Here is a 22,169-nt window from a genome sequence, read left to right as displayed (position 1 = left end):
ATTGTATGGAATCTATCAAACGTGAGTGTTAAAGCTTTGTGAGCCAATGGTCTTTGAACCTTGAGCCAGCTTTTTGGATACTCTGTTAGAACCCTGGGATCAGCTGAACAGTTTTTCCATTTAATCTTCCTCGAAATGGCCTGAAGGAATAGAAGGAACTGTTCATATGAGCTAATACAGCTCATTTTGAAAATGTTCCAGTAATCTTGGTGGGCTATATCTTAATATCTTCAAAGAATAACTCTGCTTTTATTGGCGAGTTTTCAGAATTAATCTCCTTCATCTGCACTTCTACTGACAAAAGTTTATAAAAAAAAAAAAAGAAAAGAAAAATCTGCCAGTTTGAAATTCTGAAATAATAAAATGTGCAAAATAAAAAGATAAGCATACTTACCAAACAGGGACATTGGGGTCCAGGAGGAGGTGGATTTGATTGGATTCCTGAAAAATAAATATATAAATAGAAAAAATAAGTTAAATACAGGTAGTAGTTGAATGGCTAGTCGCACAGGGACGATGATCTCAATGAATGAAGGCCTACATTCATTGATCTCGCATTGTGTCTGTTAGCAAATAAACAATTTGCTTTTAACTTTAACCTGGAGAATAAGGATTGAGTTGATTTTTAGGGCAGTAAATGTGATAATGCGATTGTTTAATGTTATTAATGGAGATTGGGAACAGATAAAGAAAGTGAAACTTACCACATGCTGGGAGTCTGATTCTGTGTGGGTGTATAGGAGGTATGTCTCAGTAAAGGGGCGCGTGTGGTATAGCAGCCCTAGATATAGTAAGAAGAGGGTTCGCTTACCGTGTTATAGATGAGAGGGAAACATTAAATTGGAAATAATGTTTTATTAGTCCAAGGAAGTACCTCTCTGATAGGAAATGTTTGTTATGACATTTTGTGTTTTTAGAAAAAGAAATTAAGAAAAGGAAAACTGAAATGCTGCATTTTATGAAATGTGTTGCTAGTATTAGTTGTTTATCTTTGTTAATTTGGTATGTTCTAGGGGGGAGGGACTGAAAGATATTAATAGCCTGGGTCAGCCATGCCAAGTGAGTCAGTGAGACTGCTGTGATCATGTACAGAGCTTAGTGGAATCTGTTTACCAGGTTATAGCCTCTTTTGAATAGCCAGTGCTTTATTATTATTTTATTGTTTGGTTTGTTTTTATTTTTATCTGTGATACCACTGTTAGTCACAGTTAACCTCTTGTTCTGAGGTTTTTGCACTGCACCTCTTATGAATCATAAATTATAGCCAGCTTGGCACAAGGAAATAAATACTTTTTTTTTGTCTTCACTTGAAGTTTTTATCTACACTCGCACACCGGTCCCTAACACTCCTCCTTTCTCCGTTACTGATGTTTCTAGTTGAAATGATCTACTGTTGAAATGATCTACTGCCACATGCCCCTTGGACTCAGCCGACTAATCTTGCCCTTCTCTCTGCTTTTCATCTTGCTGCTTCAATTATGCACGCTCTCAACCTGTTCCTGAATTCGGCCAGCCAGAAAGGGGCGAGTCTCTGTTGCAATAACGCATTGACCCAGAATGAAAACGACGTGGCAGCCGCAGATTGGAGAGACAGCTGCACTCGTTTACCAAGGGGTCATGTGTGACAGCATAAAAGGGGACGGAGAATCGTAATCTGATCCTTCTCATTTGGTTTTGTACATTAAACTGAGAAGGACTGTGAGAGACCCTTTAAACGGAGAAAGAAGTATCGGGGTGTTTTTTATTTGTTTGTCTGTGTGTAATCAGTACTAGACAGCTAATACGATTTCGGAGCTGTCGTTGAGGGCCAGCACTAAAGCTGGAACAGCACTGCACTACTGTCACAAATATAACCTGTATCACCCACCACAAGCACTACTGCACTCACCAAGGACAGGTGACCGTGTATGTATAATTGTGGGGCGGATACGTGTGTAAGTGTGGATTATTGTTATTGTTTTGGTCTGCAAACCCGAATTTGTTTCTTATTATTGTTATTGGTCACCAGACCTGGATACAAAATTAGGACCCCTTTTCCAAACCGGATTAAACCTCTCTGTCTGTTTCATTACCGCACTGCATCACCCCTGCACCTGCATCCACTCAGCCACTGTGTCACACGTACGCATCCACAAGGTTTTAGAATTTTCACATCCTAGTCTCGTATTTAATGTATTATTTTGCATTGTTTTTCACTATTTAATGTATTTTGCTTTTTTTTTTTTTTTTTTTTTTACTTTATCAGCATTGTGATGGTGGTCCACTATGAAAGGCACTATATAAAATAAAGATTGATTGATTGATTGTTTGATAAATGCTGTGGTTCCCCAGGCTAGACAGGGAAACTTGACATTTTATACTACATGCAGTGGATGAGGAGGAGTCGTTTGTTATTTAACATACATACATATTCGCTTTTAGGAGTCATTAAAAAAATGATATGCCAATCTCATTATTACATTGTAATCTGTTGCGTCAACTTCGGCAACAGATGTACAGGACATATTTTGCAGTGCCTATGGAATAACTCATCTAATATGCCTTTTTATTTATTTTAGAATCACATAATTTTCAAATTAAAACAGTAGTTTGTGAAATGGCAGATTCTGTTTTATTTTTGCATTTTCTATGGAATAATTTTTAATTATTCTACAATTGTTTTTAGACCTATTATTGAACTTGTCAGCAGCATATGTCTTAATCTTCTTCATCTGTACCACATGATTAGGTCTATTCAGTTGATCTAATTACGAAAGCCAAAGCCTTCAACATTGCACAGGAGTTTCTATAGTGCATTTTTGCCTGTAAAATTATGTAAAGCCCTGTAAGTATTTAGGCCAGCCACCGTTTAAATAAAAAATGGACAAGAATATAAAAAAACTGTGAATGCCAGCATCACTGGTGAACTCATGTGGTGGTGCTGTGTGACAGGCAGGGCAAGCCAGCTGTTAGATGTGTCATCAACAAGGACAGAGAGGGTCTCATTGGTATGCCCCCTCGGTGCAGAGGCCTAGGATTGTCAGCCAGAGCTATGGCAATTAAATGTGAAACAGCAGGACAGGAATTTAATCAGCAATTTTGACTACCATTTGTTCTCTTTATTAGAACAGGATACGCTTTCGCCTGGGAATCTGCAAGGTTTCTAACCTGTTATATACCTCTTATTAGCACGACCAATAGTGTTCCCATTTTATTCTGCAGAAGGTCTTTTGGTTTTCTGCTTGTATTTTATACTGCAAATTGGATCATATAGATGAAAAGTTGCTGCTTTTTTTCTTGTACCTAACCACTTCATAAAACCTTATTTCTCTTTGCAGAAAAATCTATGCAAAAAAAAAGTAATGAGTTCACAAGCCAGGAGGTGCCTCACATATTTTTTATTTAATGCCAGTGAATTAAGGATGCCATCTTCCTAAATAGTTTTCTGCAATGATGACTGTCAAGACACAGAGGTGTTTTTTTTTTTTTTTTTTAACTGAATGTCATGTCAGTGCTGCTCAAATCAATTTGAGGCAGAAACTTTTGTTCTATTATGTATTTGGGAATTGGAGAATATTGCACAAAGGATGGATTGCCTTTGATTTACGTAGTTTGATTTAATTTAACGATGAACTTTCGTCTGTTCTACACTTATGTTTCTGTATTTATTTGGACAAAACTTAATGATTATGGGACAGATTTTAAAAGGTTATGGTTAGACATATTGTTTTTAGAAATGGCTTCTATACTGCCGATCTGATCTTCAGAAATTAATAAGGAGGGTATTCAATTTTAACAATTTACAAAGTAAATTCACTTTTATTTGGTCACAGGGGGTTCACAAAATCACATCTTGCTACAGTAGTTTGAGAAGTCTGTATAAATCCACAAGAAAAAAAAAAGAAAACTCCAGATGCTGATTTATGTTTTCTGCTGATGCACAGCAGCTGTATATTGACAACAGATTAGTTACATTAAGAGCTTGATTGGTATTAAAAACAAGGCTAGACAAACACGTTTTTCACGCACTGAACACGTGCCAGTGAGATGAAAGCACGCTTGCATCAGGTGCTAGACAGGAGTTACACATGGAGTTGAGAGCAGCTGGAAACAAGGTATTAGTTGAGTATGATTGAGCCATTCTGCTAAGTGGCACAGGTCACTTTGCATGTCAGATGAAGCGGATTGCTCTGCTAGTGCCACTCTCTTGTCCATTGGACCTGTGAGATTAAGCAGCTAGCTCATCTGGTCTTCTAGTTTTTTTGCAGAATAGAAGATGCATGCAGTTTGAAATCGTGGCCGTGTTGACTGAAGTGCAGTGAGACTGGAGTGGGTCTGGACTCCCAATACTGGCAATCATACATATGTTCTGCAAATCCGATGGCTACTTCATTACTAGATTCACCAAATGTAAACACAGTTGGTGGTTTCTCAGTCAAACTTACCTTAAAGTTGAGTTTGAAATGACCTCAGCCACATGCTGTCTGTGGGATGTTAGGGAGTGTAGACGGACTTGAGTGATAAGGAAATCGTCCAACTCTACCTTCCAAAAAAGACAAGTGAATTTTCAACTCCAATTCTAAGCAATGATACCGGCAGTTAACTCCCGCCCCCGCCCAAATAAATGATGATAATGAAAAAACAAAAAATCCTGAAGTTTAAAATAAATTGATTTATTAAACTTGTTTTACATTTTTTTTTTAATTCTCTTTTCCAGTGGTATTCTCAACACTTCTTCAACGGTTAAAATGGCTAGTTCTACAATTTCTGCCTGTTATGTCACCAAGCATTATAACAAATAATATACACCAAAGCTGTACATATGAAGCTGGGATTGTATCTGGGGTTGCTGGTGGCATTGATAAATCATGCAATGTATATGTCACCAGAAAATATAGATACAGTCTTATTGTGTACAGTTGGGTGTGGATTATTCATATTCATCTTCATATTATTATCACCATCTTTTGGAGTCATTTTGATTCTGTTCTGACAGTTGAAGAGCACTTTAGCAACACAAGTCACACATGCATTGGGAATAAGCGTAATCTGCCGTGGTGGAACACGTGGCTGGAAGTGCTCCAGATGGCTTTCTTTACTGTATTTCTCTGAAGAAGAGTGTCTGGAGGGGGTGGGGTCCAAATCACCAGCTGCTGCTTTTCCTCATCTAAGCATTGTTAACAGAGTGAACGGGAACAATACAACAAATAGGGCTTTACTAGACTGTGGCTGAGTATCTTTGTAGTGCTGAATAACAATAATAATATAACATCTTTATTTTTATATAGCGCCTTTCATAGTGGACCACCGTCAAGCGCTTTACAGAGGTATGCTGTGAACTGTGCATTATATGCAGAGTCACTTACAATAGGACATTGATTTAACATCTCATCTGCAGGATGGAGCACAAGGAGGTTAAGTGACTTGCTTAGGGTTACATAGTGAGTCAGTCAGTGGCAGAGGTGGGATTTGAACAGATGATATTGTGGGTACAAGCCATGGACTTTAACCACTACACCACACTGCCTCCTAAATAGAACACAAGTTCAGCTTTTGTAGGAATATTGTAGCACTTTCCAAGGAATGTCAGATCTGTGCATCCTCAACTCATTGTAATTTGATTTAGTAAAAATAAAACTCTTTGATCCTATTGTACGATCTTTCTTGTTTATGTTGTTCTCCTTGTAAGCAGGAGAAATGTACTGTGTAAGTGTGCTGTGTATCAGCAGTTCAGATATCTAAAAGTAACCCATTCAACTGAATAAGGATCAGCAGAACAAAAGACCATAGCACCACCTAGGAAATGTAGCTCTTGTGACGTACAAACTAAAGCAGGGTGTTAGTGTATGTTAATTGTTTCTGATCCATTGAAGCTGACATTGTATATGAAGTAGAATTTGTGGGCCTAATTGTGCCTTTTTTCAAGAAAGCTGATTCTTTTGAGATTATTGGTCATAATAATTACAGCAACTATTGTTCCTGTTGGGCTGGAATAACGTAACTGTGTATGAAGCTCTACTAACATAAAACCTCTATTATTCTATCGGTATAGGTATTGTTATTATCATAATTCTCTCCATTTCAGATTGGTCTTTTATATCAAATAATATACATATGACTCACTGGTAATATATTGCATAAAAAAACTGACAATTCCACCAAACATTATCTTGTGCCAGAAGTGGAGGTGGGGGAGGGAGAGGCAACACATGTTTTAAAATAGTACAGGCCCTGCTCACTGAGGGAGAAGGCAGAGGTCTTCTTTCATAATCCGATTTCAATCAACTCGCACTAATCACTAGTGATAGTTGAAACATTTAGCCTGGATCTGCTTATGTAATCTAGGTTGACGTGAGGTAAAAGCATGACAGAAGGGCAGAGAGAGAGAGAATGAAAGAGAAGAGGGAAACAGATTTCTAGCTTTCTGCTCTTTCTCTTCTGGGATTTCTCCCTTTACCTCCGACTGCAACGTTATTGGTTGTTAGGTTACCTGTGTTTCACTGTTGGTTGGGTGCAGTGACAACAGGTGCATCGTGTAACAGAGGCAGCGTCAGACAGACAGGCAGGCAGAAACAAACAACAGCTTCAGCCCCGGCACAAGCAGCTTGAGAACAGGCAGAGCAACCTGTTTGCATACATTATTCAAACACTTCTTTATTTCAGCAGATATTGTAGGTTTTTCATCGGTAGTAAAACCAGCTTCTCAACTGGCACCACAGCGGCAGGTCTTCAAGGTCTTCCCAATGCTAGTCATTTTGGTATTTAAGTCTTAATGCTCTCATAAGCCCAGCCTCAAAGCTTTCATTAAAGCTTGAGTAGTGATTGGGCACTGCTCCCTCACAGCAGGAGGGTTAAAGCTAATGTGACGTTGCATATTCATACAGTATGTGAATACAGGATCGTCAGAAAAGAAGACTGAACTTTTATTTTTTTTTGTGTGTTACAGATCCTAAAGGAAATTTATACTTTTATTGCAATTTTAATTGGATGCCTGGCATACCCAACACATGTTGGTGTTACTTCAGGTTTTGGATTTGAGTGTTCACCAAGAAACCAATGGCTCAGCTGCTTGGGACCTTTCCCGATACCCACTGTGCCTGTACCTGCCAGGTTAAGAAACTTCACAGATTTGGGTGACAACTACAAGTAGAACAACCCTGCCATTGGGCTTTCCATGCTGGTGGGGCTGTTATTGGTTATTTTGATGCCACATGTTGCCATGCTTAAAACGCCCAAGAGTAAAAATGTCTCATGGGTAAGTACACAATGCTTTTATGGAATAAATGACGTTGCTGACAGTTGTTTGCTTTATATGGACCTTTGTTTGGTGGTATTGCAAATGAAAAGCTTATGTTGTTGTCACCTGTTTGATGTTTAAATGGCAGGGTTTAGGTTTTTAGGGTAGGTCTTGTAACAATTGGAAGGCTGTGTCCTGTAACAATTGGAAGACTGTGTGTGTTTGTGTGTGGTGGGGAGTATCTTTAACAGTAAAATTTGCTCGTAGTCATTTTGTAGTTATCCTGAAATGCCAAGTGACAGGAAGCTGATGTAATAACACCTTTACTGTGTTGGTCAAAGGGTGTTGCAATAAATGAAGCACCTTTGCTGGTGGATCAGGTGATACGTCTTATAAGGTGATAGGTCTTCATGTAAACACATTACCAGTCTCTAGCTTCCAAACTAACCAGATAATGCTCTATAAAAACAGTGTTGTTGTTTTTTTTTTTTTTTTTGTGTAAAGAAAAGCACAATGTTGAGACAAGCTTCATGGAATGTGTTGCTTGCCGCGTGATTACCTGAAGTTGTCACTAGTGTTTTTTGTACTTTAAGGAAAACGGCAGGTTAGAGCAAAAATGACAAACATGCCTAAGTTGAGGAAAACATCACTATTTATTAATACCAGGGCAAGACTTCGGAAGCAGTGACAAACAACACACTATATAAATATTACAAGACTGTTGTACTTTATAAAACCCTTCTGCAGACCAATTTGGAAATGGTTTAGTATGTAGTGTATTACCAATTTACTGACAACCTTACAGTTGAGCACAGAAGGGTTTGGAGGTAATATCATCAGGCAATAACACATTCTTAAAACATTTTCCCTTTTTCCCTTCAAATGTTATACATTGAACGTGGTCACATGGTTTCAATTGAATATTAGGTCCCCTGTTTATTTGTTGCATGGAATGTATATCAAATTGTTAATGTTGTTGTTTTTTTTTGTGAGATCTAGGTTACATACAATTTATACATCACTCTGAAATAGTTAATACATATGGATAAAACAAACACAAGTGAATTAATAACTAGATACGTTATGCATTTGACGACTTACAGTTAAAACAAGGTTTGGCTGTTCAAATGAGAATGCCATAGATTTCAGAGACAACGCCTTGTGAAAGAGAAGTTCATGTGTGGGGGTTCAGCTGATACGGTGTAGTGACTCAGAGGAGTTCATGTGTGGGGGTTCAGCTGATACGGTGTAGTGACTCAGAGGAGTTCATGTGTGGGGGTTCAGCTGATACGGTGTAGTGACTCAGAGGAGTTCATGTGTGGGGGTTCAGCTGATTCGGTGTAGTGACTAGGAGGAGTTCATGTGTGGGGGTTCAGCTGATCGGTGTAGTGACTCGGAGGAGTTCATGTGTGGGGGTTCAGCTGATACGGTGTAGTGACTCAGAGGAGTTCATGTGTGGGGGTTCAGCTGATACGGTGTAGTGACTCAGAGGAGTTCATGTGTGGGGGTTCAGCTGATTCGGTGTAGTGACTAGGAGGAGTTCATGTGTGGGGGTTCAGCTGATACAGTGTAGTGACTCAGAGGAGTTCATGTGTGGGGGTTCAGCTGACTGACAGAGGAGTTCATGTGTGGGGGTTCAGCTGATACGGTGTAGTGACTCAGAGGAGTTCATGTGTGGGGGTTCAGCTGATACGGTGTAGTGACTCAGAGGAGTTCATGTGTGGGGGTTCAGCTGATACAGTGTAGTGACTCAGAGGAGTTCATGTGTGGGGGTTCAGCTGATACGGTGTAGTGACTCAGAGGAGTTCAGTGTACAGTACTGTATGTGGTGAGTTCCGTCTGTATGGGGCTCTAGTCTGTGTTTGTTTTACACCTTCTTCTCTGAGAATAAATCGCATGTCAGAACTCATAATTAATTTCCACTGGAGATCAGAAAGCAATCGGCCAACTCGTTGCACTTACTCTCTTCCTTTCGTTACCAGCAAATGTCATTAAATGCAGTTTCATTAAGTAAATTAAACACTGATAGTTTGGTTTTACAAAATCTCAAATGCAGTTATATATATATATATATATATAAATATATATAGGAGGCTTTTTAACAGCACTTTTCAAACAACGTAATCAGTGGCTAATGAAAGCCAGCACTGCTCGATGGAAACAATAGGGTCATAAACTTAAAAAGCAGATGACAGTTCAGGAAGGGTATTAGAATCTAATGTAGGGTGCTCTGTAACATTAAATCTGTGTTGATTTTTTCTATGTCCTTGCTCTTCTGTTTTTTATTTTTAGGTTGTAGGGTACTCATTTATCCTTTGATTTCCAACAATGTACCTCAACACTAAATGTAATATTTTTATTTAAATACATTTTTTGTCTACATTGCAAAACTCCATACAGAATATGAGATGTGCTACAGTACTTGTGCTCTCGTTCAGAAAGGATTTAAAGACTGCGTGAGAGATTACGGCTGCTTAATTGCAATTACTAAATTTTCAGTTTTAGCACGGATCAATTTTGAGCATGTATTCAAGAAAATCATTTATAGGAGGCTGTGTGGTCCAGTGGTTACAGAAAAGGTCCCCGGTTCAAATCCTGGCTTACTGACTAGTCACTTAACCTTTTTCAGGTGAGACGTTGTTGTAAATGACTCTGCAGCTGATGCATAGTTCACACATCCTAGTCTCTGTAAGTCGCCTTGGGTAAGAAATAAATAAATAAGGTATGAAGTATTCTGTTACAGGTAGGTGTGCTTTAATGAAAACAAATGCAACGTTCTTTCTTTGATCCTCAAAATAATGAACTGACCTTGTAATGGCATCATGAGAGCTGTTTTTAGGCTTCAATATCCTGGCTTAATTGTTATGTAACAGCCTGAAAGAATATTAAATCAGCATTTTTTGTAACTTTTTTTTTTTTTTTTTTTCCAGTAATATACCATATATGGTGTTATTAGAAAAGGCTTTAGTAGATTTATCGGTTTTACCACCAAAAATACAAATAAAATGCTGTATGTTTTAAACTATTTTCCATTTTGCTTAGAGAATGCAACAACACATTATGCTCACATTATTATAGACATTTCAACACCTGTGTATTGGAGCCAGCATTGTGATAAACCCTCATAGTGTACAGACTTCCCTTTTTCATTATGAACACTCTTACCTACATTTTCGTGCGGTGTTTGGTATTCTCATTTTTTGTCTCCTTCAGGGCATCCTGAGCAATCTATTCGTATATTGCTGAAAAAAGGGCCGGACATGCTTTGTTAAATTTTTGGCGTCATATTAGTAATAAACACATGTAAGTTATTTAGTAGGTACTCTGCAGAAGGTATTTAACTTAAGTTTCCTGTATCAATATTACAGATATTAGTCTAGCATTACTATACTGCACAGCTATGATTTTTAACTGCCTCTGTCTCCTAGGTTCACTTTGCAAATAAACACAGTGAGTACTAGCTTTGTATTATAGTAATAATCATTACATACATTAGGTATATGTATAGTATATGTTAAAATGACCAGATGTCCTTGTTTAGGCAAACGTCCTGATGGAAAAGGTCAGCTGTTCTGAAGTTATGTTAATCTTCTGTATTGCCTCAGTACTTATGTAACACATTGCTAAGCAAAGCTGTCCATTTAAAAAAAAAAAAAAAAATCCTTCTGACACATGCTGCAGCTCAGACGATGTTAAATACTATAGTTTGTTTGTTTTTGTTTTTTTTTTACATTGTATTCTCTGTACCGAAATGTATTAAATGCTCCTCTAATCTGCAAGACTTTGAACTCTGGTACTTGTCATGTTAACAGGTTTTGTAACAATGCAAGTTGAAAGCACAGAAAATGGCTATTTGCCCAGGGCCTGATAATTTAGTCATCGTTTCCTCTTTGTTCAGCCTTGTAGCTTCTTTTTATCCAATTAGATTCCAAGCTTTTTATGCAACATTAAACTAGGTGCTTCGAACGTACCTCGTCATCCAGTTAATTTTAAGTGTAGGTTAGTCCAGGCAGATTTCCGATTCATTATTCGGAGGTGGATGTCCACTTACCTGTATTATATTTCTTGATATTCTGTACCGCACCTCAACAAGATAAGTTGATCTTGAATGAGTAAGTGGAGTGTTTTAATTCCAGCCAACCTAGTTTCAGTCCACTGGATCTGTGCCAGTGTTCTAGGAATTAAAACCAATCACCCCAAACTTTGACTAGAGTTCAAGACTGCATGCACTACCGTAATACAGAATGCAAATACAGTTACAAAGCACAGTCACTGAAGATTAAATGAAGGTGCTCCGTTATAAAGTTGTCATACATACCCTTAAATTGTTAAAGCCTAGGCCATCAAATCTTTAGCAGATACTGCCGGTGCATTGACCAAGTTGCTGACCTTGCAGTTAATCCTGGGCAATCTGTGTTCAGACACTTTGCCGTATGAAAGTTGCTGCCCATCTCACAAGTTACTAGAGGGAAAAAAGGAGAATAATCATTTGTGCTATAATATGCTTCATTGTATAATAACATAGTATTCTAAAATGATGTGCAATGCATCTGATTATTAAGCTTTACTACATGTTACTAGGGTGTATCACAGTAAACACGTAAACCAAGTTGAGGATGCACTACAGTAGATACAATGCAAGACAATAGAATCATTTTATTTCCAGAACTGTGTTTGTTTTATTATTACAAAAACGTGAATTTCATTTTCAGTTCCTTTTGATGGAAAATACCTTATGCCTGCGAAATATGACAGTTATTTCTTTGGTGTGTATTATTACAGAAGGGTACATTGAGGTGTGCTCTAGTGTAGCAAGTTGTTTATAAAATAATGAGACTGGTTATTTGAATGAGTGACTCTCTCCAGTACAATCTGCTCAAGGCTATCCATCATTTCTTCAACAGAAGCACAAAAAACTTTGATAGTTAGAGATGCTCTCATACCTTATTTAAAATATGGCTTCCGGTAGACTTTTGCAGTATCATTTTGTATCTTCTTTGATTACATGATGTTAAATAAAAGCTCTAAATTATGCTCCTACAGTGTTATTTTTTAATTATGTCTCAATCCTTAAATTTGAGGTTTGTGCTCCCCTATGGGATAGTGTACATTACAGAGAGCTGTGTGTTGAACCACTCTATTAACTTTTTGCTCTTATTAGGATATGTGATCTGTTGCAACTTACTCTGCATTATAAGACAGCTTTTGTGCATTAAACAGAAAACTGTGAATGTATGACCCTCAGCAAGATGCTAACAATTCCCATTGTATGCTCCAGGTGTCATTTTGGACAATTACTCTCTTTTTGAAAATGTGATGTTTTCTGATCTGATGAGTTTATCTGATTTGACTCTCTCTTTAATTAACATAACATTTCATGAGACATGTAATTGAAAGGCAGAAGGTATTCAGCTAGCCCACATAAAACAGATTTAGGTGGTGACCTTATTGAAGGGATTAAATGACTACTTTTCACAGTTGGACAGTTGGAGGGGTTCTAGGGATTAAACCACTATGGATTAGAATATATCTAGAGTCCCATTTTAATTAACAAGCAGTGAAAAAATTCAATTAACCATTGTACAGTGATACTTTATTGTAATCAATGAACCAGAGCATGGGAAATATACATTATTTAAGCTATTTTATAAGTGTCATAGTGTATAGTCAACCCCCCCCCCCCAAACATTATCGTCACTGAAACATCATTCTAGAGTCCAAACAAACAAATTGACTTATAATTTGTTCAAAAGCGTTTATTAACCATCTTATAGAAATAATAAAGTATTTGTTTTGAGTTTTATAATATAATATAGTGCTTCTTTCCATGACCAGGCCTGAGTCCTCCCTCTTTGTTTTTACGTTCTGAGCTAAACATAAGCTGTCATGCAGTGAGTACAGCTTCGTTCTGTTCTCACATGTTACAGCAGCTATAATGATTTGTCACTAGGTGTACTGTAAGGAGCATTTCCTGACAGTGGTTACAGTTTGATTGATTAACATGGTTCTCCAGGGAGTTTGCTGTTTGTTTGTGTAAGTCTATATGCGAGACAGGGAAATACGAGGGCTCTTCTAACACAGAGACACACTGAGAAATATTTGAACTGGATCAGCTGGCCTCACCACATCTACTTAAAAAAACATACCCTTGATAATTCAGTATTACTGCATGAGTGTAGTATTCTTATTTTCCTCACATGTGACTAAGCACCGATATTGGTCTCTACTGAGGTTGCAGTCTTTAAAAATATGGAATTTTAAACCAAAGAAAGGCAATTTTTGACAGAGGGTCAATGAAACACTTGTCTTGTTCCTGTATGAGTGTACTGTAGAGGTTTTTTTTTTTTTTTTAACTAGATTTTAGCCAAGGTTGCTAGACTGTGGAAGTTCTTTGGAACTGGTGGTTGCTATGATGTGGAATGGTCAGTCTCAGTTCCTAGTAACCCAAAAAAAACACCCTCACAATGGTAAAATATGAAGAGGGAGACTTACTATTAGACTTCTGTTGATTGTGCCTGCAGTTGTGTCCTGCCACTTTTTATAAGCACATCATTAATTATAAAATGACCACTGTGCTATAGTGCTACTACTATTAGACATTCCTACAAGTTTATTAACTGGCCAGTAACTGGCTGCAGGCACACAATCATTCCCCCCACCTTGACATCTGCTAGCCACTGTGCCAGGCTACATCCTTTCATGGCAGCAGTAGGAGGTCATACATGGTAACCTGTTGTGCTCAGAAAGCATAACAAGGAATAATAAAACTGTGTACATGCTGCAATGTTTGATATAATTTTACAGGATACACTTGCTGAGACACTGGGCTCTCAAGGTAACCACCTTCTTAAATATGCAAAAACTGTTTTTCTAAAACAAAGGGGATGCTACATATGTAAGCTATAGAAAACTAGGTTTGCAAATATGGCAACAACTGTGCTAGTGGATAGATTTCAGCAGAGTATCATGTTGGGTGCAGTTTAAGGCATCAGCTGTATTTACTTTCACTGTGTGCTGAAAATAAATGAGGGGTTTACATAATTTATTACTGTCATGGTTAACAAAAGCCAGCCTAGCTGCATTTTCTAGGTAGATCCCTACAAGCATGCCTGGAAGAACAAAGGTAATACTTTTTTTCTTTTGTTTCCTGAAATCCATGGTAAAGAACTAATAATGCTGGCCATCTCCACAGGCTTTACTGGTTTTACTGGTTTGTCTTAGCTTTGACTTTGTGTGCAGGTCTGCTGTATGTAATGCTGCCTTGGGCTTTTGTTTTGAATCAAGTTGTGCTTTCATGCTGTACACAAAACACTGTACTGTAGGAATCAGCAGACTACTAATGAAACTAGGATAAGCTCAGGTCTCTGGAGGTAAAGCACAGATACGTACCCCTAGGGTTATTTATTTTTATTCTTATGACAGAACAATACAAAATGTGCGTCCTTTTAGCACCTTCAGTTTATCAGACATTAATTGCAAGGTCCTGATGTGCCTCGAAATTAATCAAACCAAATACAGTTACATAACATTTGTTGTTACATGAAGAAATGCTTTTCTATTTGGTTTGGTGTATTAGAGGCATTCCGACTGTGATAAAGTATATGATATGTTATTTAATCAAATGGAGTTCAGCATATGACTGTGGTTTTAGTTATGATATTAGAAAAGGGGGAACTATGAAGAGCTGTCCCATTTTTTTCTACAAAAGAAGAATTTACTCACAGTTCCTGTGGGTGTATCCAGGATGAAAAAGGACAAGCTGCAGTATAATAGATTGGCACCACTGTTTGCTGTAACAACCAAATTAAAAGACAGGAGTGTTAGTAATTGTGGAAAACAATAAGTCTACAGTGAAAGCTATCCAGCTGTCCCTTCAGTTCTAACTTTTAATAAAAGGTGCCTAGCTCACCAATGATGCTGTTGTGACTTGGTTGCCATGGCAATAAATGGTTCAGTCTCCTCTTCCAGGACTGGTTTACTTGCTGTGATGCAATAAACAATAACATCTAGGGTTTATTTTAATAATCTGTATGCTCCCATCATGTATAATACAATAACACCCCTACTGATATTTTTAACAAAATAAACATCCACACAAACTCAAAAATGGAAAACAGACAAGGCAGATCCATTTCCCTGGTGTAACTCTGCTGCTGTGAGTAAACACAGTCTGAAGTGGAGCTGTGGAATGATTCTATGACTGTAGTGTGAATTAGCACATCTTGCTATTGCTGTGTTGAAAGCAATCTCCCAGTGGATAGGCTGAGTAATCCAATTTCTCACCTAATAATAATAGTTTCGTATGCTGCTTTTTTGCTTTATGTTCTGTCTCATTTAAATGTGTCTATAAAACTATTTATCAAAAAATAAACTTTTAAGAATGTCCTTTTATGTATCCAGGAAATACATATAGTAGAGGATTGTCCATTAACATTCATGGATATGAGGATGGCCGAATGAAATAAACATATTTTATAGTTTCCATAAGGACGACTGTTGCTATTGTATTTACAATTACAGTACATTAATATTGTCTGTTTACTACTTAATTTGATAGTGAGGGTTCAAATCCCAGCTTAACTACTGACTCACTGTGTGACCCTGAGCAAGTCACTTAACCTCCTTGTGCTCCGTCTTTCGGGTGGGACGTTATTGTAAGTGACTCTGCAGCTGATACATAGTTCACACAACCTAGTCTCTGTAAGTTGCCTTGGATAAAGGAGCCTGCTAAAATAAACAAATAATAATAAAAAATAACAGTACATAACACTGCAGTACAGTGTGTGTATTGGTTTAAATTAGTTCTAAAACATTGTCACCCAGTTTACTCTTATGCAAAAGGTCTTGCTGTAGTGTTTAAATAGAAAGCAGACAGCATATCCCACGTTGTTGGATTACTGTACTGTTTATAGAAAACAACACATTTAACTTGATTGATTAATTGTATTAAGATTAGGTTGTGGAGATTTAAATAAAAGCTTTCTATCCTCAAGTACTTTCCTTTTTCAAAAAAAAATGAAATAGCATTTTTGTGGTTCATTCTTTAGAAGCAAGATACTATATGGGCAGTATTGCCGCTGTGTTGTGGAGGCTGCAGTACAGTATAACGAGGGCACAATGCTGTGACAGTTTTCGAAAGCTAGGAGGGGATAGCATTTGTATCTTTCTTTGTAAATCCTGGATTGACACAAGCCATCTAAGTCTCTTTACCAAGAAACAATCATTAAGAGGCATGATGGGAAAGAGACTATCCCTTTGCAAGATATAGTGGTCATTATAGGATTTTTGTCAAATAAGTAATGAAGCTCAATCAGGGAGTTGTACCATATATACTACAATATGTTGCCCTGACTAATACCTTTTTAAAAGAAGCAAATATAAACATTCAATTCTGAATGTTTTATTTTATTTTTCTTTGTGTGTATATATAATAACATTTTAGTGTAGTGACTTTTGTCACAGCACTTTTTTTTTTTTTTTTTTTTTAAACTGTTTCGAGACAGTATAGGCACAAATGGCAGTTCATGTCATCACAGTGCATTGCTGTAGACACTGCATAAATCAAGTACTGCAGCTGCTATATGCATCACCCTAATTTGAAGACCTAATTTACTATGGATACATTTCTTACGATTCAGTATAGTTAAATGTCACTATTTAGATTTGCAGGCATAAAGATCAATTGAATAGACCCCATTGTACTGCTGTAAAAAAAAAAAAAAAAGGGCATTAAAATAGCAATAATGTGATTTAATTTCTGTGGGTACAGGCGAGTGTAGTGCAGTGCAGGTAAGAATCACACAGAAAATTACGAACAGGTGCAAGGGTGTTTATTGATGTTAATGCAATGTCCAGAGCCTTATGGCAAACACCTGTAAATAATAAATGATGGAAGTGAATACAGCAGCGTGTATCACTTTGTTTGTAAAAATCCCACGGGTTTGACCCGCAAACAAAAGTCCAGTTTAACACACCAACACTAAAGACAAAACACAGTTCCTAGTGACAGTGAATAAGTGCTAGTGGTGTATTACAGTTCTCCGTGAAAATGCAGGGGTGAAAGTGATGTCCGGGTTTATGCTGGCTTTCGCTACAGCTCCGGCTTGTGCTACTGGTAGCCTATTAAGAAATAGACAACAGTTAACAAACACATGACAAAACTCACGGTTTACAATACGGCAACACAGACTCCTTGTACCAAGGAACAGATCACTTACGCTACGTCCCCTATTTATACGCTCGCTCATGACCCCTAGGTTAAGGAGCGCATCCGCTCCTCCAGTCCTCCAATGCCACGCCATTTCCCGTCCGAGTCACTGAGCTTCCTAAATGACCGACTTCCACCTACCCTAAGGAATAAATTGTCCTGTCATTTAGTTAAGGGTACTCTGTTCCTTTTACACAGTGCCCTCACAGGTTGGGAGGGAGATCTAACACCAAGAATCATTCGATCTCTGTCACAATTTCACATTTAAAAATTCTCCTACATCTGCTGAGGATGGTCATCACTGATGGATTTTCGACAGCCAGGATAAACTTCTTGAAATATTTTTTAACAGCTTGGAGAAATTCATCCCCATAACACGACTGGGAAAAGATGTGTTACACAGAAGCTTTTCCCATTACCAGTAATGAAGTTACTAGTCTCTACTGAGCTATCCCATGGCTTTACTGTAGCATTCCCAGAACACCAAATCATTATGTGATTTTTGGTTTTGTGCCATTATCTAAAACATGTTTGGAAAATTCTATAAAAAATGTTTAAAAAATTAAAAAATTGATAGTTGGTGTTACAGAAATGGATTACTGTCGAGTCTTCCTGAGGTGCCGTGGGCTAGTCGATGAAACACGAAGACGGGAAGTACCCACCTGATGAACCCTGTGAAGTGCCCCTCCCAGCCCATTCCAGACAGTTGCCATGCTGAGGCACTAGCGAGCCCGCAAATAGGCTGATTCCTGGAGCCAGCATTGCTGCTGTCATGTCTGCTGATGCTCCAGACAAACCGCAAATAGGCTGATCCCTGGAGCCAGCATTACACTCCAGCCATCAGCACAGGGCCAATAAGAAATCTACCTGGCTGAGGAAAAGCACTGAAGGCTCATATATTTCAATGACGCTACATCTTTGGTCCACATCACGACTATCTAATTTTATCTTTGTGAAAGCCGAGTCCAATATTAGCATGAAGTAAATAACAGCTACTGTCATTTAATGAAAATCACAATTGTAACACTTGGCCAACTTCATTCCTAAATGACTGCTTGAGGTTTATGGTCAGCAAGGCTAAGCAGCTGAGCATGTGAACATCTGAACAGAGAATGCAGCCTTGTTGCTTATAAAAAGTGGAATTTTTAGTTCCAACAATAGTAACAAAAGTTGGAGTTCGAGGTTTTTTTCTTTTTTTTTTTTTTTTTTTAAACCATAACTCTTAAACCCTCAATAATGCTGAATTTAGTAATACTAAAATAAAGATACTACTGAAATAGACTATAGAGTAAACTAACAACGGCTGTGCTCCCCTTGGCTTCTTGAAATACATGTTAAATGATAGTATGAGGTTACTATATTTATTATAGGTTGCCAAATGTGTTAAATAATGTCTCTGTTATAAAATCCAGTAAAAACAAAATCATGGGGCAGTTTTGTATGTGTATTGATTCAAAGTCTTTATCCTCAGAAGTCACACCCTGAAAATATTCTGAAATGTAATAATTTAGTGTCTCACCTCTATCATATGAGTATGATCTAGAAGCCAGTCGTGTACTGTATACGTCAGACCCCCACTGGTCTTCCCAACGTACTCCAGGTGGTATGCAGCACTGCTTAACAGCAAGGCTCTCAGGAAATGAATCGAAGCAGAAGTCTCTGTCTGTTGGAAGTAAACCTGGTTCAAGGGTCATTGAGGATGAGCAGTAACAAACTTGCGAGTATCCATCATTACAAGGTTATGGAGAACGTGGCTACAGATCTGATCATTCATTTTATCCAGGTTTGTAGGAAATACTGCGCTGGGTGTAGCAGTTTTTCAAAGGAGCAGCACTCTGGCAGTTGGGATTGGGTGTACTTTTTCGGTTTACAGCGGTAGTTCTTCCTTCTAAAAGTGCTTAATTGAGAATCATAAGTAATTGATGTGACACCCTGCTTGAGTTCCTGGCTGTTCCCGAATGAGGTGACTTCCAAACCCTTTGTGCTCACTCCCTGATACAACAAGAAAGCTTTCTGCAACTCTTCAGACTTTTTTTTTAAATTAAACAAATGAAACAATTTACATTTCAAATTGGAAGGGGGGGGGGGTACAACGTTTTAATTTGTTTTGATAAAAGCAGTTTTCACAATAAATTAAACTTGTTGCATATCAAAACAATAAAACAATAAGACAGGCAGTAAGCTCATTCAGGCAGGCAAGCAAGCCAGGAACTCACAGACCGAGTTCCTTCAACCACCCAGGAAGTGCACATCCTGGAGAGGGTTATTTCACATAAAATGGCTACATTTATTTATTTTTAACAATTACACAAATAAGCTTTTTTAAGGAAAAAAAATAAGAAATATATTATGTATCCTTCCACCTGGAAAAAATAGTCCCTGAAGACTATGATCGTAACATATATGTTGTACTTTTTTTTATTTGCCATTAACATTACATTGAATATTGACATTTATAGTAACATTTTCGAGATGAAATAAAATGGCATTTGTGAATTGAACAGCCAAACACTACAATGCACTGGCACTCAAGGGAGGGGCTTCCAAGTGTCTTTTTTTTGTTATTTTTTTTGTAGGAAATGATCCTACTCAGGCTTTGCAGTCTTCAACAGAAGCTAACCAATAATTTCTGAGGCTGTTTTCACACCAATGGCCAGTAACCGGTATAATTTCCCTAGATTATAAACCAGCATTAGATGATATGTGGACTAAACGACTTCCGTGTCAGTTTGCGCAGTGCTGCAGTCCTTCCCGTCCGCGGCGAGCACAATAGAATTCTATGCCGAACCCGACCTTGTTTAAAAGTCCAACGGTTTTGTCAGCAGAGAGCAGGATAGATTTTAATTTTGTTTTAAATATGTATCTGAAATTGGAGGGTAGTGATGAGATGTATCTGTTGTGTCGAGTTTAAACATTGCATACTCGCTATTCAGTTTTCTAAAGTGATATTTAATTTAATAAGTAGATGCCACTGCTGCATATATATATATATATATATATATATATATATATTATATATATATATATATATATATATATATATATATATATATATATATATACACACAAAAAATAAATACCATAGTATATTTGCCAATATTTCTGTAATTCTTAGTAACAGAGATGACTGGTTATGTGGTATTAAAGTGCAGTGGGTACAGTTTTTATTTTTCATTTCAAGAGATTACTTACAGTAAAAATTAGGAATCACTCAGGAAATAACATGTGTTCCTTTTTAAGTAATAATCATCATAAAGGTACAATAAGTGGGCTGATATATTCTACACAAAAATATATTGTAGTCAGTTTACCACAACAACTTTCCATAGTTCAACCTTCTGTGCATTCGACTTTACCAGAAGGAAAACCTTGCTTACATTCCATGGAGAAATGAACTGAAAACATGGATTTGAGTTTGTTTTAGGGTTGTCACCTGTCTGATTTGAGCCGGACAGTCTGGGAATTGGCATCCGGTGGGCAGCCATTCACAAGCCCGGACGCCCCAAGGTCCGGTTTTAAGTGAAATGCATAAGAAACGCCATCCTTGCTTTAATATTTGCTTTGACGTGCATTAGTTGATTAAGTGATTTCCACTATTTTGTTCGAAATGTACTGTTTAGTACTGATCTGTACCTTCGACAGCAAACATATCCACGTGATAGAAACAGTCCAGTTGAGGGGTTAAAGCCATGTGACATCAGCAGACTACACCGCCTTACTGGTGGACAAAACAACCATGGTGGCTAATGCAAAAACGGTACTTTCCATAGCAACATGTTATGTATTCGCAACCACAGAACACACTATCCAACTAAATGTATGAAAAATAAAAAGAAGCACCCTGAAGCTGGTAAATACACTGACTGTGATGTTTATAAATAGCAATACTGATTCTTTATATCGATGGTACTACTTGTGAAGTAGTACAACACAGTGGAATGTGAGGTCTTATTCAATATTCCTTACCTGAATAGCAGGGTCAGAGCTCACACAAAAGGTCACCTTGTCCTAGATTCTGAACTTAAGAAATAAAGAATTGTATTTTACCTATACACAGAGATCCACTCAACAGTTATGGACAAACCTGGTCATTGCTTCATACAAGCCCTAGCAGCACTTAAACAAAGACATACTCTAGCCTCTAATCGGTGAGCTAGTTCTTCAAGGAAAAAAAAAAAGATAAAACATTGCATGATAATGTGTTACACGCTGTTCCCCGTACTCACAGTACTGACATTTTCACAGTGCTGACACACAGCACTACTGAAAACATTTTCATTTAATGGTGCCTCTTGAGTACCTGTTACACATTCCACAGTTTTTTTTTTTTTTTTTTTTTTTTTTTTTCTTTTTTTTGTAAGAGTTTGTTTCATAAAGTTTAAAGTCTCAACAAGGTCAGCTTGTGATTGAATCATCTTTTTTGTTTGATTTCTTGATCAATTTCTTATGCACTGTAGTACTGTGGTCACATGGACATTCACATCTGCTGCATCGTCAGGGAGGCCCTTTTTAATCCAAAAGCATTACAAGTGTTCAGAGTAATTGTTATATTCCTCTATTACATAAAGGCTGACTTTTGGAGCGCGGGATGCTGATTGAATTACGTTGGCGCACAGTGTGTGTTTCTGCATGCCGCAAACATATCCGATAATACATTTAGCTGTGGTTAACTAAAGCAGAACGTGCTTCTCTTTTGACAAGTAACATTCATAAAGAGTGTTCATCACTGAAGCTTTTGTAGTTCTG

General features: G+C 37.6%; 1 protein-coding gene across 7 annotated transcripts in view; it reads left to right on the top strand.

Moving 5' to 3' along the window:
* Positions 1 to 22,169, top strand: part of LOC121312688 (voltage-dependent L-type calcium channel subunit beta-2-like) — a 116,878-nt gene that overhangs the window by 36,835 nt on the left and 57,874 nt on the right. The window lies entirely within an intron of this gene.

This window comes from Polyodon spathula, chromosome 3 (assembly GCF_017654505.1).
Source record: "Polyodon spathula isolate WHYD16114869_AA chromosome 3, ASM1765450v1, whole genome shotgun sequence".
NCBI classification, from domain to species: domain Eukaryota; kingdom Metazoa; phylum Chordata; class Actinopteri; order Acipenseriformes; family Polyodontidae; genus Polyodon; species Polyodon spathula.
Note: the sequence above shows the minus strand (reverse complement) of the source record. Positions and strands in the feature narration are given on the sequence as shown.